This window comes from Sinocyclocheilus rhinocerous, unplaced genomic scaffold, assembly GCF_001515625.1.
Source record: "Sinocyclocheilus rhinocerous isolate Xijiao unplaced genomic scaffold, SAMN03320098_v1.1 scaffold541, whole genome shotgun sequence".
NCBI lineage: Eukaryota > Metazoa > Chordata > Actinopteri > Cypriniformes > Cyprinidae > Sinocyclocheilus > Sinocyclocheilus rhinocerous.
Window position 1 is genome coordinate 2,261,673 of NW_015658519.1, and position 12,292 is coordinate 2,273,964.

General features: G+C 36.2%; 1 protein-coding gene across 2 annotated transcripts in view; it reads right to left on the reverse strand.

Moving 5' to 3' along the window:
- fam110b (family with sequence similarity 110 member B) overlaps positions 1-12,292 on the reverse strand; it is a 40,562-nt gene that overhangs the window by 16,548 nt on the left and 11,722 nt on the right. The window contains exon 1 of one of the 2 annotated variants that reach the window (XM_016531055.1): positions 10,809-10,995. The exons of the other annotated variant lie outside the window; for it this stretch is intronic. The gene's annotated coding sequence lies outside the window, so the exon portion shown is untranslated. Of the gene's footprint in view, positions 1-10,808; positions 10,996-12,292 lie in introns of those variants that run through there. 2 annotated transcript variants of the gene reach the window in all.

Here is a 12,292-nt window from a genome sequence, read left to right on the forward strand (position 1 = left end):
TAAAATGCAAAAACGTCACGTACATCATTATCACCGCATCTCGCGCGCCACTGATGACGCTCCCTGATGCACACCTAACATTCAAATGCAAATGTTTATTTTAAAATCGACTAATATTCATTTTTTATTCACAATCTCCTCATCACAGGCAGGCACAGCATTCATTTCAGCATGTGTTCGTGTTTGTGTGTGCTGTCTGCGTCACTCATAGCACGTGCCTAAGTCGTGCACTATATCGAATATTTTTTCTATCGATATCGAAGAAGGTGTACCGTCGATAAATATCGATACCGTTTTATCACCCAGGCCTAAGCAATAACCACATTTTTATCTCCGTCAGCGTTATGGCTGGTACACAATCTAACAGCAAAACTCAGATTTACAAATTCAGAATCACTTTATTAATGCTCCATTTTGTTTAGTTTTTCCACAAAATATTTTTTTTCCTCAGACTAATCAAGACACACAGATGAGATGTCAAACAGGCATATTTATCATGTCATCCCTCCCTAGAACGTTCAACACAGGGCACAGTTCATGTGATGAATGATATGAAGGTGCAGAACTCACATTTACAGTCAACTGGTTCCTCCATACATTGGCACGCACTTTGAGACTTACAGATCCATCAACAGAACGCAAGGCATCTACTTTGAGAAGCTTACAGAAACAATTGAGAGGATAACCAATGGCTCTAGGTCTATATTTCCTGGGTGTGAGGATTTGCTTCACTGGCACAGGTCCAGATGCCTGACAGGAGTGGGCCTCTCACAGGAAGGATGTGCTAGAATGCAAGATCTCTACTGGCAGTGTGCGAGAAGGTGCACCGGGTTTTGGTATGAGAATACTCATCGGTGATAAGCTTGCAAAGAGTTAGCAATTACAACATACTTTCTAACAACAAATGCATACTTACTTATTTAAAATATTTATCTAAATAAATTTACTTCATTATTAAGCAAATTACAAATACTTATTTATATATGTATTTACATTTAATCATTTAGCAGACACTTTTATCCAAAGCGACTTACAAATGAGCACAACAGAAGCAATCAAACCAACAAAAGAGCAATAATATGTAAATTAAATAAATAAATATATATTATTAAAGGGGTCATATGATGCTTTTTTAAAGATCATTATACAAAATTATTAATGACATGACCTTCAGTAAAAATAACAACAACGATACTAATATCAATACTAATACTACTAATAATAATAATAATAATAATTTTGTTTTTGAAATGTCTTACATTTTAGTGGTTTCAACACAGGGCACAGTTTCTCCATCCTTTATGAGCCAATAAACCCATTTAATTTGCAAAAATTAATTAGTTGTATTAAAAAAATTGCTATTTTTCCTCTGCATATTGTCATCTTAAAAATATATGGTTATCTTAATAAAATAATAAAAAAATAAAATGCAAAAAAAATTTACATTTATATTTATTTTATGCCTGCTGTCCACATCAGAACAGACCTGCAACTCATTTTGGTCACATTTTAATTTAAGGTGCATTTCTCGCCATTAACAAACCTTTAACTACAACTTTTGCCTCAAACTCCTAATTTGCTGCTTATTAATAGTTATTAAGGTATGTGTTAAGTTTAAGTATTGGGTAGAATATGGTCATGCAGAATATGTGCTTTATAAGTACAAAAAAACAGCTAATATTTTAATAATATGAATACTAATAAGCAACTAGTTAATAGTGAGAATTGGTCCCTAAAGTGTTACCCTCATTTTTAGGTTGTGACCAACCAGTTATACCACTGATATATATGGTGAGACAGAGATGGAGAGAACTTGATCTTGCACTAAAGAGAGGAAGTTACAGTCTGAATGGACCTGGAAGACCACACAGAATCAGAAGCTCCGCCTTGCAGACTTGTGACTTAAAGAAACAAAAGGGTCCAACCTAGTGAAAACATAAAAGGAACCACTTAAACAATTCACAAGGAATCCAATCCATCCCTGCTTCTCTTGGGACATCTGATGGTTGGGAAAAAACAGAATACTACAAACTTTAAGATGCTGTCTTTAACTCAAGTTCTCCTACAGGAAAGCAGGACAGTCCCAAACCACCAAACGAACATTCACAATCGCCACACACCAAGGTTTATTTTGAGGAAACAGGCCCCAATGGGGCCAAACAGGTTGGAGGTGTGGTGGCTTTTGCACAGGCCCTTTTGTTTACCAACAAGGCCAGTGTGGGAGAGGCTGGCCTCCTTTGAGGAGGGAGATGAATAGGTTTGTTAGTATGTTAAAAGCCGGAAACAAGGAGCGTCTCTTCACTAAAACATCCTTACATTGCAGCTCTGCTTTGAGAAAGAGGCCAAGCTATGGGCCAGCACCCAGAACAGCTTAATGAGAGCTCATACAGAGAGGGAGGCAATACACACACACACTTCTGTTATGCTAATGATGGGTGAATTTGGAAAATGTACCAGTTGTACCAGCCATCAAATTGTATTTTGTATCATTTTTATTTAAAAATATTTTCTTTATCCCCATAACAATGTATTTCTTGGTGTTTTGAATATTTAGTGAACAGTTATTGTGTGCTCTACACATCATCATTACCTAGGTTTGATGGTTTGAGTTCAGTAAGTTTTTTTTTTTGTTTTTTTTGGAAAGACATTGATACTTTTATTCAGAAAGGGTGTATAAGATTTAGCAGAAGTAACAGTAAAGACATTTATAATGTTCTAAAAGATTTCATTTCAAATAAATGCTGTTTATTTGAGCTTTCTAATCAGCAAAGAATCCTGAAAATGATTCTGCAAAACTATTAAATATGAATAATGGTTTCTGCAAAAAAATATAAAGCAGCACAACTGTTTCTGAGCACCAAATCAGAATATTAGAATTATTTCTGATCATGTGACACTGAAGACTGGAGTAATGGCTACTGAAAATTCAGCTTTGTCATCACAGGGAAAAAAATGAAATTTTAAAATATATTAAAAGAGAAAACTTATTATTTTTGTAATAATATTCTACAATATTACTATTTTTACTGAAGTTTTGATCAAGTAAATGCAGCCTTGGTGAGCTAAGAGACTTTTTTGGAAAACATTAAAAGATCATAATGACCCCCAAATATTTGAAAGGTAGTGTAGTGTATACGAGTTGAGCCCTTATCAGTGTTTAGGACATTGCACGTCTTAAAAAAACAAGACAAATCTTGTCCAATAAAGTCATGATGAACAGCCACCGATACAGAATGGTATCATACTGACATGTGACCGTCAGTAGAGCAGTGAAGGAATTTAAGGTGAGCCGCTGTTTGTTTTATATAGAGAGGGAGGTCGTGCAGTCTCGTCATTATTATATCGGACACACGGGAGTCTGGGGAAGGATCAGAACAGCAGCAGACGCTGGAAAGCTACAGGAGGGTGGGAGCTGAGACAGAGAGAGGACATAGTGCTGAGTAAGGAGTGCTGCAGTGCCCGTCTGCTGTCTCACGATCTCTAAAGGTTTCGTCAATGCTCAGCCGGCCCTCGTCTCTCACGCACAGGCCAAGGGCACGGACTACAGCACAAGCTTATCCATAGGAAACTCAGCTAAAGGGCCATTCAGTGCTCCAGTGACTCGGAAAAAAGAACCTGGTACCTTTCACGTCACTGCAAAAATAACATTTTTTTGATTTGTCAAAAGACAGAGGACTACACTCTAAAAAACACTGGGTTAAAAACAACCCAATTTGGGTTGTTATTAACCCAAGGGCTGGGTAAATATAGGACAGAACCCATCTTGGGTTAAATTTACCCAGCAAATTGGGTTATTTAACCCAGCATAATGGGTTGATTTAACCCAGCTAATGGGTTTATTCATTTTGACTATATTACAATCTTATTTTTGACTTCATACATTAAGTAAGGTTTACAGATTAACTTAAATCCTCTAAACTTTTCTAAAATACTCCACACAACCACTGGTTTGCATGATAACTTCCCATAACCTGCCAATAAACAAACAATAAACAGCTCCGAGGACATGTTTTAACATCCAAACAAAGTATTATATTCTGTCTTTATAAATAAAATCGTTTATTTTATGCAAAGCATCAGGCTTTTCCATCAAGCGAAAATACCGCGACACTCGTTAATGGTGATTCACACCGCGCGCCTGTATGTTGCTCTGCATAAAATTTAACTATATACAGCACAGTAACGATTTTATAGATAAAATAAAATGTACACAAACCTGTATTTTACCGAAGAATGCATCAATTCGATGGCGCTTAGAACTGCTCTCTCGTGAAGAGAAGACGCAAAATCCCCGCAATAAACCCAGCATTTGGGTTAAAAAAATAACCCAGGATTTTTTTTAGAGTGTAAAGTTAAATCCAGACAAGGATTTTTTTTTCTGCCTGCTCAATCTGTTGCCAGCATCTTTGATTTTAAGAAGAAATTTAATCTTGTATAATGTATTTAATCTGTGATGAAGTAGCACAGTGCTGGTATTATGTAAAACTGTGATAAATCAATGATGGATGGAATATCAAATAGCCATGCCACGTGAAAACCAGCTGGAGACTCGACAGAAACAAAGCAATCCAGATGCAACATTGATGTGTGCACGCTGAGACACATATGTGCCTGTATAATCCTCAATGTGTTTGCCCATTCACTTTCAGACTGATTTCAAGAAACGGCAAAATATTTTGGGTGGTGCACAATATTCCCTTATGAATAATGGCACTTAGGTCTCTGTTTAGAAACAAAAGCTTCTCAGAGTCATGTATCATATAAACCAGCTAATCGGTAGTCCATTATGCTCTGCCATCATTACTGAGGAATGCAGGTTCAAATAATGGGAATTAATTTCATTGAAAATTTACTCTACGTAATTAGAGCAATTTTTGCCTGGCAGTTTTTGCCCTTTCAGCTACCAAAACGACTCAGTAACATATCAAAAGGGAGAGAGAGAGAAACACAAAGACCCACTGAAATCACAACAATATGACAGGATAGAAAGCCAAAGAATTGGAGAGTAGGATCTAGGATGCAAACACTATGCATCTTGCATCATACAAAACGATCTGAGCACATATACTTATACACATGAATTATCAGATGACATGAAATAGGGATGGGAGGATCGATCCTGAAATGTGGATACTTCCGAAATGTATGCTATCTTTTGTCAATACTCACATAATATCAATCATATAAAATGTTTTTTTTTTAATTTAGCCTAATTAATTTTGTATGAAAATTAATGCATATCATGAACATTAAAGTGAGAAAAACGTATGCTATTAGCCATGTTAGCAAAAAAAATTATATATATAGGCTATATATCAACATGCTTTGATGCTTGGTTTTGAAAAATAATAAATGGCTATAATTAGCCATTTTATAATCATTATATAGTTTAATATAAATTATATATATATATATACAGTATCTCACAGAAGTGAGTACACCCCTTACATTTTTGTAAATATTTTATTATATCTTTTCATGTGACAACACTGAAATGAAAATGTGAAATGTGAATCTGCAGATTCCATTTGGCCCAGGTCATGAATTAGCAATTATTTAGGAATTAAATGATCTTTCCCCAGCATGTGTTTCCTTACAGAAAATAATAAAAACAAAGCAAATGTCCCAAAAGTCACCATATGCACTGAAAGAATGAGAAAAAAATGATAAAGGAGAGAGGGAGAGAACAAGAGTAATGGATGTTGTCACACACCTTCAATCAGCAGTATGGGCCGCACAACTCATGGTGCTGGATTACAGCCAGCCATGTGCGTGATTCTGACACCAGCAGAGATAAACACACACACACACACACACACACACTCATCTGCCCACTGCCACCCACTCCTCTCTAATCTAATTACAGCCCCTCAACCAGCTGCTTGTGTCGGCAGACAGCAGCGGCAGGACGGAGGCCGGTGCAGAGTATCAGCTATATTAAATTTTCATAAACTAAACCTTTCGAAGACAACCTGATACTGCTGTTTTTTTAATAAGTGGACCAACTGGACAAAGACACTGTGGATTCAGACCTCACCCAGTGTATTCACTAAAACCAAAAACTAGCGCATTAAGCACAACACCACATTCTTCCCCGAACATTGAGCCATACACATTGGATTCTCAGCTCTGTCCAATTAAAATACATAGCAGGAACAGCAAACGTGAATAGCAGTGTCAGATATTCCTCTTCCATGACATCACGGAGTGCCTTGAGCCCAGGTTGCACTATCAGCAACTTTGTCACAAAGTCACCAGTAGAAATGGGAATTAGTACTCACATACTCCAGGACTCAGAAGTGACAGCAATTAATTGTGACATTACGGTACATTTACATGACAGCAATGTACCAAAAAGTGAAAAAAATTTTTTTTTGCATTTTTGAAAGGTTTTGCATACAGACGACAACATTGTCGAAACGATCTTCGTTTACACAAATCCAAGAAAATGACTAAGAATGCTGTACTATGCACGCCAGGCCAGTAGTTGGCGACGTCACTTGTAAAGAAACACTACACTTCTGAGCACATACCTAGAGACCGAATACACAATACACATGTACATGATGTCATGGCTTTCACAAGTTCGTGGTTTTGTAGTTTACACAGAGACGGTAATGGTACTGTTTTCAAAAACTAACAATTTAAAACCCATTTTCAAAAGTTTGCATTGTACTCATTTACTCACTCTCCACTTGTTCCAAACCTGTATGAGTTTCTTTCATCTGTTGAACACAAAAGAAGATATTTTGAATAATGTAGGCTGGGTAAAAAAAAATAAAAATTAATCGATTCTCATTTTTACAAAATATCGATTCTTAAATCCCAAGAATCGATTAGTGTAGCCTGTTTTCAGTTAATGAACGCTTTCAGTTAATGAACATCAGTTAATGTAGCACGCTTCCCATCCAAATAAATCTCAATAAGCTTTGTTACTTTTGAAATGAAACAAAGTCTCAGATTTCAAAATCTGTATCCTGTCTCATATAATCGCTCAATCAGTGTTTCAACCGCGGAAAGACATCAATATAACACCCATAAACTTGTTAGTCAGCTAGAAAAATGAACTCTAGAGAGGAGCATTTTAATAAATATATGCACTATATAACATATTCATTATAATTTTTACTGTTTTTCAATATTTAGAATATGACAGCCACCATTTAAAGGTTTATATAAAAAAAAAACTAATTGGAGTAAAACTATAATTATGTAATTGTAAAGTTAGTATTATAGCTTAATTATTATAAAAACGTCACTGAGTGTAATTTAAGTGTTTGTATACAAATCTGTTCATTTTAACCTTTAATATTAATGTAGTACCAACTGACTCTCATGTATATTTTACAACATTAGTTAAGAGATTTCTTTCCTTGAGAAAATTTGCCATGTCCTGTACATGATTTATATCCAAAATAATTGATATTGAATCTAATCGAATTAAATCGGAATCGAATTGCAAGCTTGTGAATCGAAAATCAAATCGAATTGTGAAATTTGTGTCAATACCCAGCCCTATTAACCAAATAGTTGCCAGTAGCCATTGACTTGAAACTATTTTTCCATTTGTTAACCAACATTTTTCAAAATATCTTTTGTTATTTTTATTTTTGTATGAACAGTCCTTTCAAAACTGTTTAATTATGATGCGCATAACCTCCATCAGCAGCTTTGTTGCTGCAAGTCACCACCAGTCACCGTTTCTGGCATTCCTGGTTGCCCTGGTAACATAACTGCATGTTGACACGGACCTTTTTATGCTACTAAAAATGAACATTCTGGAGGGAAAAGGGTTGTAAATAAATTGCACCAGTGCATAAAGCATCACATTAAAGACACTGACATCAAAAAAAAGTCTTTGAGATGCTCTTTTCCTGACAGTTATTTCACACAATTTTGCAAACATGTCTTAAGAGGGTGGGATTTTGGAGAAAGGGGGATCTAATTTAGTGTTTAAGTCCTAGGAGGTCTGTAATACCTGGATAAAGGTATCCTTGGGTCACTCGAGTCTTAGAGGGGCTTAGCCTGAGCTGATGTGGCTCAGAAGAATACTTCAAGTCATGAGTTTGAATCTTGCTTTACTGACAATAAAAAAACAATAAAAATACAGAAATTGCATCTATTTGTGAATAGATTTGGTTGCATTTTATTTTGTAATTTCACTGGAAGGGAGAGCTTATTGGGTTAAATTCCCTTAAGTAAGGTCTAGCAACACCTATGAAGCAATCCGTTAGCATTCCCATTCATCTCAATTAGCAGCTAGCGCATAGCGAAAGCAGTGACGTGCAAAACAGCAGACAATTTGGTCACTGTCAAAATATCTTCTATAATATAATAAAATATTTACAATTTATATTCTGCTTGGAAAAACTGTCAGAGCACATGGCAACTTTTAAATAGCTGTCAGTGGGAAAAAAATATGCTTTTTGGGTCCAGATGGTGTAGCTACAGTATCTATCAGCATGGGCTAACTCTACCATGCTATCCAGCTAAATCTCCACTCCTTGGCCAAGTCTGGTGTAGGTTGGCAAAATAGTTAACATTGCTTACAGCTCCTTTAAACGAGTCTTTTAACTAAGTTTGTGCTAATTTATTCAATGTATGAATTCACTGTGTGATTACTGCTGCTGCTTAAAAAGGACATTTAAACCTCTCTGAAGCTACAACTTCTGTTCATAATGGAGAATTGTAAATCATAAAGCCATGTTCATCAATTACTGTTAGCCTATTTAGCTACATGCAACAAAATATGACTCAAATTTGTGCATTTTCAACACTATAGCTGAACAACATATATAAAGTGGCTGTGAATGCATGGGCCTGTAGATGTTTCCTGCAACGTTTCACAGTAGGGGGAAGGTTGGCTCACAAAAAAGGCCACTGTGAGTCAGAGCTCTTAATCCCTCCATAAGTGCAGTTTCACCTTTTTCCAAGTTGTGCTTCTTGAATGCTGTGTGAACATGCTGAGAGGACAGCAAGCTTTTGTACAGGGGAATGTAATTTCAACAGAGAAAGAACATCCAGCTTGTTGCTGAACTGTTTGATGTTGTTTCAAAGTTCCCACTACATCATAGCACATACATCATTTAGGAAATTATCTAAAGTTGACTTTACTCAGTCGTATTCATGTGCAGTTTTGAAACACACTTGCTGTTAGGTTGGAATTCTATTCAAAATGTTCAAGAGCATTCACAAGACAAATGTATTAAGACTCATGACTATCATGAACTGCTTGTCCTACAACAAGTGGGTCAATAGCCGCGTTTCCACTGGGCCAAAAGCGTGCGTGCTCTTTTATCATGTTCGTTGTGTGATTGCGCTAGTTCCAATGATTTATTTCTGATTAGTTTTATGATAACTTCTCTTTGTTGGTGAAATGATAGGGTTGCGTGACGTTGTTCCTGAGAGGCGTGTAAAGGGCGGGTTTTAGTGAAGCGCAGCGGAGCTTCTGGCCCGACGGTGGAAACGCAGCGTGATTTTGGCCTCGGTGCTACATGTCCGAGGCTATTAGCCCCGCCCGGCCCGTTTAAAGCACTGGCTCGCACTGGCCCGACAGTGGAAAAGCGGCTAATGACAAATCAGACTGTCCAATATAAAAGAAAAATCTAATATGCACTATCATTCAAAAGTTTGGGGTCGATAAGATTTTTTTTTTAAAAAGTTTTTATGCTTTTATGCAAAACAATTTGATCAAAAATTCAGTAAAAACAGTAATCGTGTGAAATATTAAAAATTAATATTTCAATTAATTAAAAAAAGACTACAAATGTTTAAAGGGGTCATATGATGTTGCTAAAAAGAACATTATTTTGTGTATTTGGTGTAATGAAATGTGTTTATGCGGTTTAAGGTTAAAAAAACACATTATTTTCCACATACTGTACTGAGAAGAGATGATGCCAACCCCTCAGAGGACCTCAGATGAACACTCCAAAGAGAAAGGAAAAATAGAAATCACATCATATGACCCCTTTAAACTCTAGTGTATACAGTATATAGTAACATTAATATATTTTACGTACACCATGAATTCATGTAAAAGTAGTGTACACATCTTAGTATTTCTTTTTTATTAACTTTTGGCTTTTCTTATAATTAATCCAGAATATTTTGTGCATCCCTGAAGTTTTGGAGGACAAAAGTTTCCTAATAAGCAAAATAATTTTTAATTTGAAAATTAAAACATTCTCAACAAAGAAAATATGTATTCCAGTCACTGCATGTATGAATAGCATTTTAATGTATTTTTTAAATGAATATAACTAGGTCTGGACAAAACAAAAATGAGCGTCTTTGACCCTAGCAACAATATACATCAGGCAATCAGAGAAGATATTCATTCCCCCAACAATAAGTTGTTAATTAAATTCAAGAAAGCCCCTATACATCATTAAGGGACTTTGCATTTCATTAGTTGGGTCTGTTCAATGCTAAACTCCTATGCTTGCTGAGGTGATTTATTGCTCTCCACATGAAATGGGTCTGAATCTGAATAATCCTCTCATGGTCATGTATATAGAGATTAATTCTGGCAGTCATCCATCCAGACAGACAATAAAACAGGTATCTCTGCTGCCCACCCTTGAATAACAAAAGCCCAAATCAGTCTTTAATATTTAGTAAGGCTGAACTACAAACGTAGTGAATGACAAAGAGGAGCTGTCTCGCTCAAACAGTTGTTTACTATTAAAAAAAAAAAAGTTAAATTACAACATTGGGAACTTGATGTTCGTTTGTAATAATACTACAACAGTACTGAATACGCTAAAGCACCAAAAAGCTACAGAAAACCGCCAAAAGATACTCACGTGATGAAAATTCCTTTGAAATCCACACAGAAATGACACATTTCCAAAGTTGGCGTACAAGGAAGCACAGAATCACAGTACACATATTTCGACATATTTCATTGCCGGGTTTCGTCCCGTAATGGTGGCAGAGGAATGATAGCGTCCTTCAAACTAAACGAAATCTTACAACCGACTGGATACACCAGCCAAGATGGCAGTTAGCCCTCAATCAACTTCTATTAGTCTAATACAGTCTGACTGCCTTCCTTAATCACAGGTCAACATTAAACTGCTTACCATCTTTCCTTAAGGACTGCAATTTAAAAAACATGTTTGTGATAACCAAAACATTCTGAAAGTGCAATATGTTGCCGCAAGACCATGTACAGTTCATGTATTGGCCCACAGAGAGCCTAATTGCTGTTCAGAAACAGTGCCTACAGCCATAAAGAGTTGAGAAACATCTTAATCGCATCAGTGGAGATATTAGGACAGATTTCAATGGGATTACAGTGTCATCGCCGCTCTCACTGCCCGCAGAAAGTTCAGTTGAAAAAAACATGGACATACAAGGACACTTTTTAATGACCTTGAGCCAGACTGTAATGTAACTGGCCAATGAGAGGAATTATATGCTTAACATTAGGTTGAGATAAAGCGTTAAGCAATTTCATCCCAGAATTTAAGATGTTATATAAGGCCATGCAAATTGGTAAAGAGTAAAAAAAAAATTTTTGGCATCAAATATAGTGATTCACATGCAATGTTTAACAACAGCTAGTGAGTCACTTAGAGCTGTTCTGAAAACTGTGAGAATTTGCCTATTTTGTGACCATAAACAAATTTTGTAAGGTTTCTTATGTGTGAAACACTGCCTAATATTTGTCAATGCAATTTGTTTTCTGCATAGCCTGACTCCCTGAAGGCCTTTATAATGTCCTCAGGTCTGACAGACCAAATGTTCCCACAAGAATTTACAAATCACAAACATAGTGTCAGTGTCGCTTTCAAATGGAATTACTTCAATTTTTACTAAAAAGCAGTGTGACCTCGACGGAAATAAAAACCGTAGAAGATTTACATGTGAAAGAAGGCAGAGCCCCATAGCACAGCTACATATTACTTAAACGCTACTAGGGTTAGGGAACCAAAACCCTTATGACCGGTATGCACCAGGCCGAATCAGAACGCAGATTTCGGTGCCACTTAAATGCCTGAGCTATCGAAACATTTACCCTCTGGTGTTCCAAAACAGACGTAAAAAGCATCATCACCGCACGTGATGGCTAGTTAGATTATACTGCATTCATGTGGTGTCAGAATAATAAAAAAAAATGATTTACTGACTGAGAAAAATCATGTAAATCCAAGTCGGAAAGCTCTGATAATACAAATCCAACATCTGTAATAAGGATATGCCGGTATCAAATTTTCATGTTGCGATTAATTGCTAATGCTTTTATTACGGTATACGGTATTATCACGATGTTGAAATTAAGTTT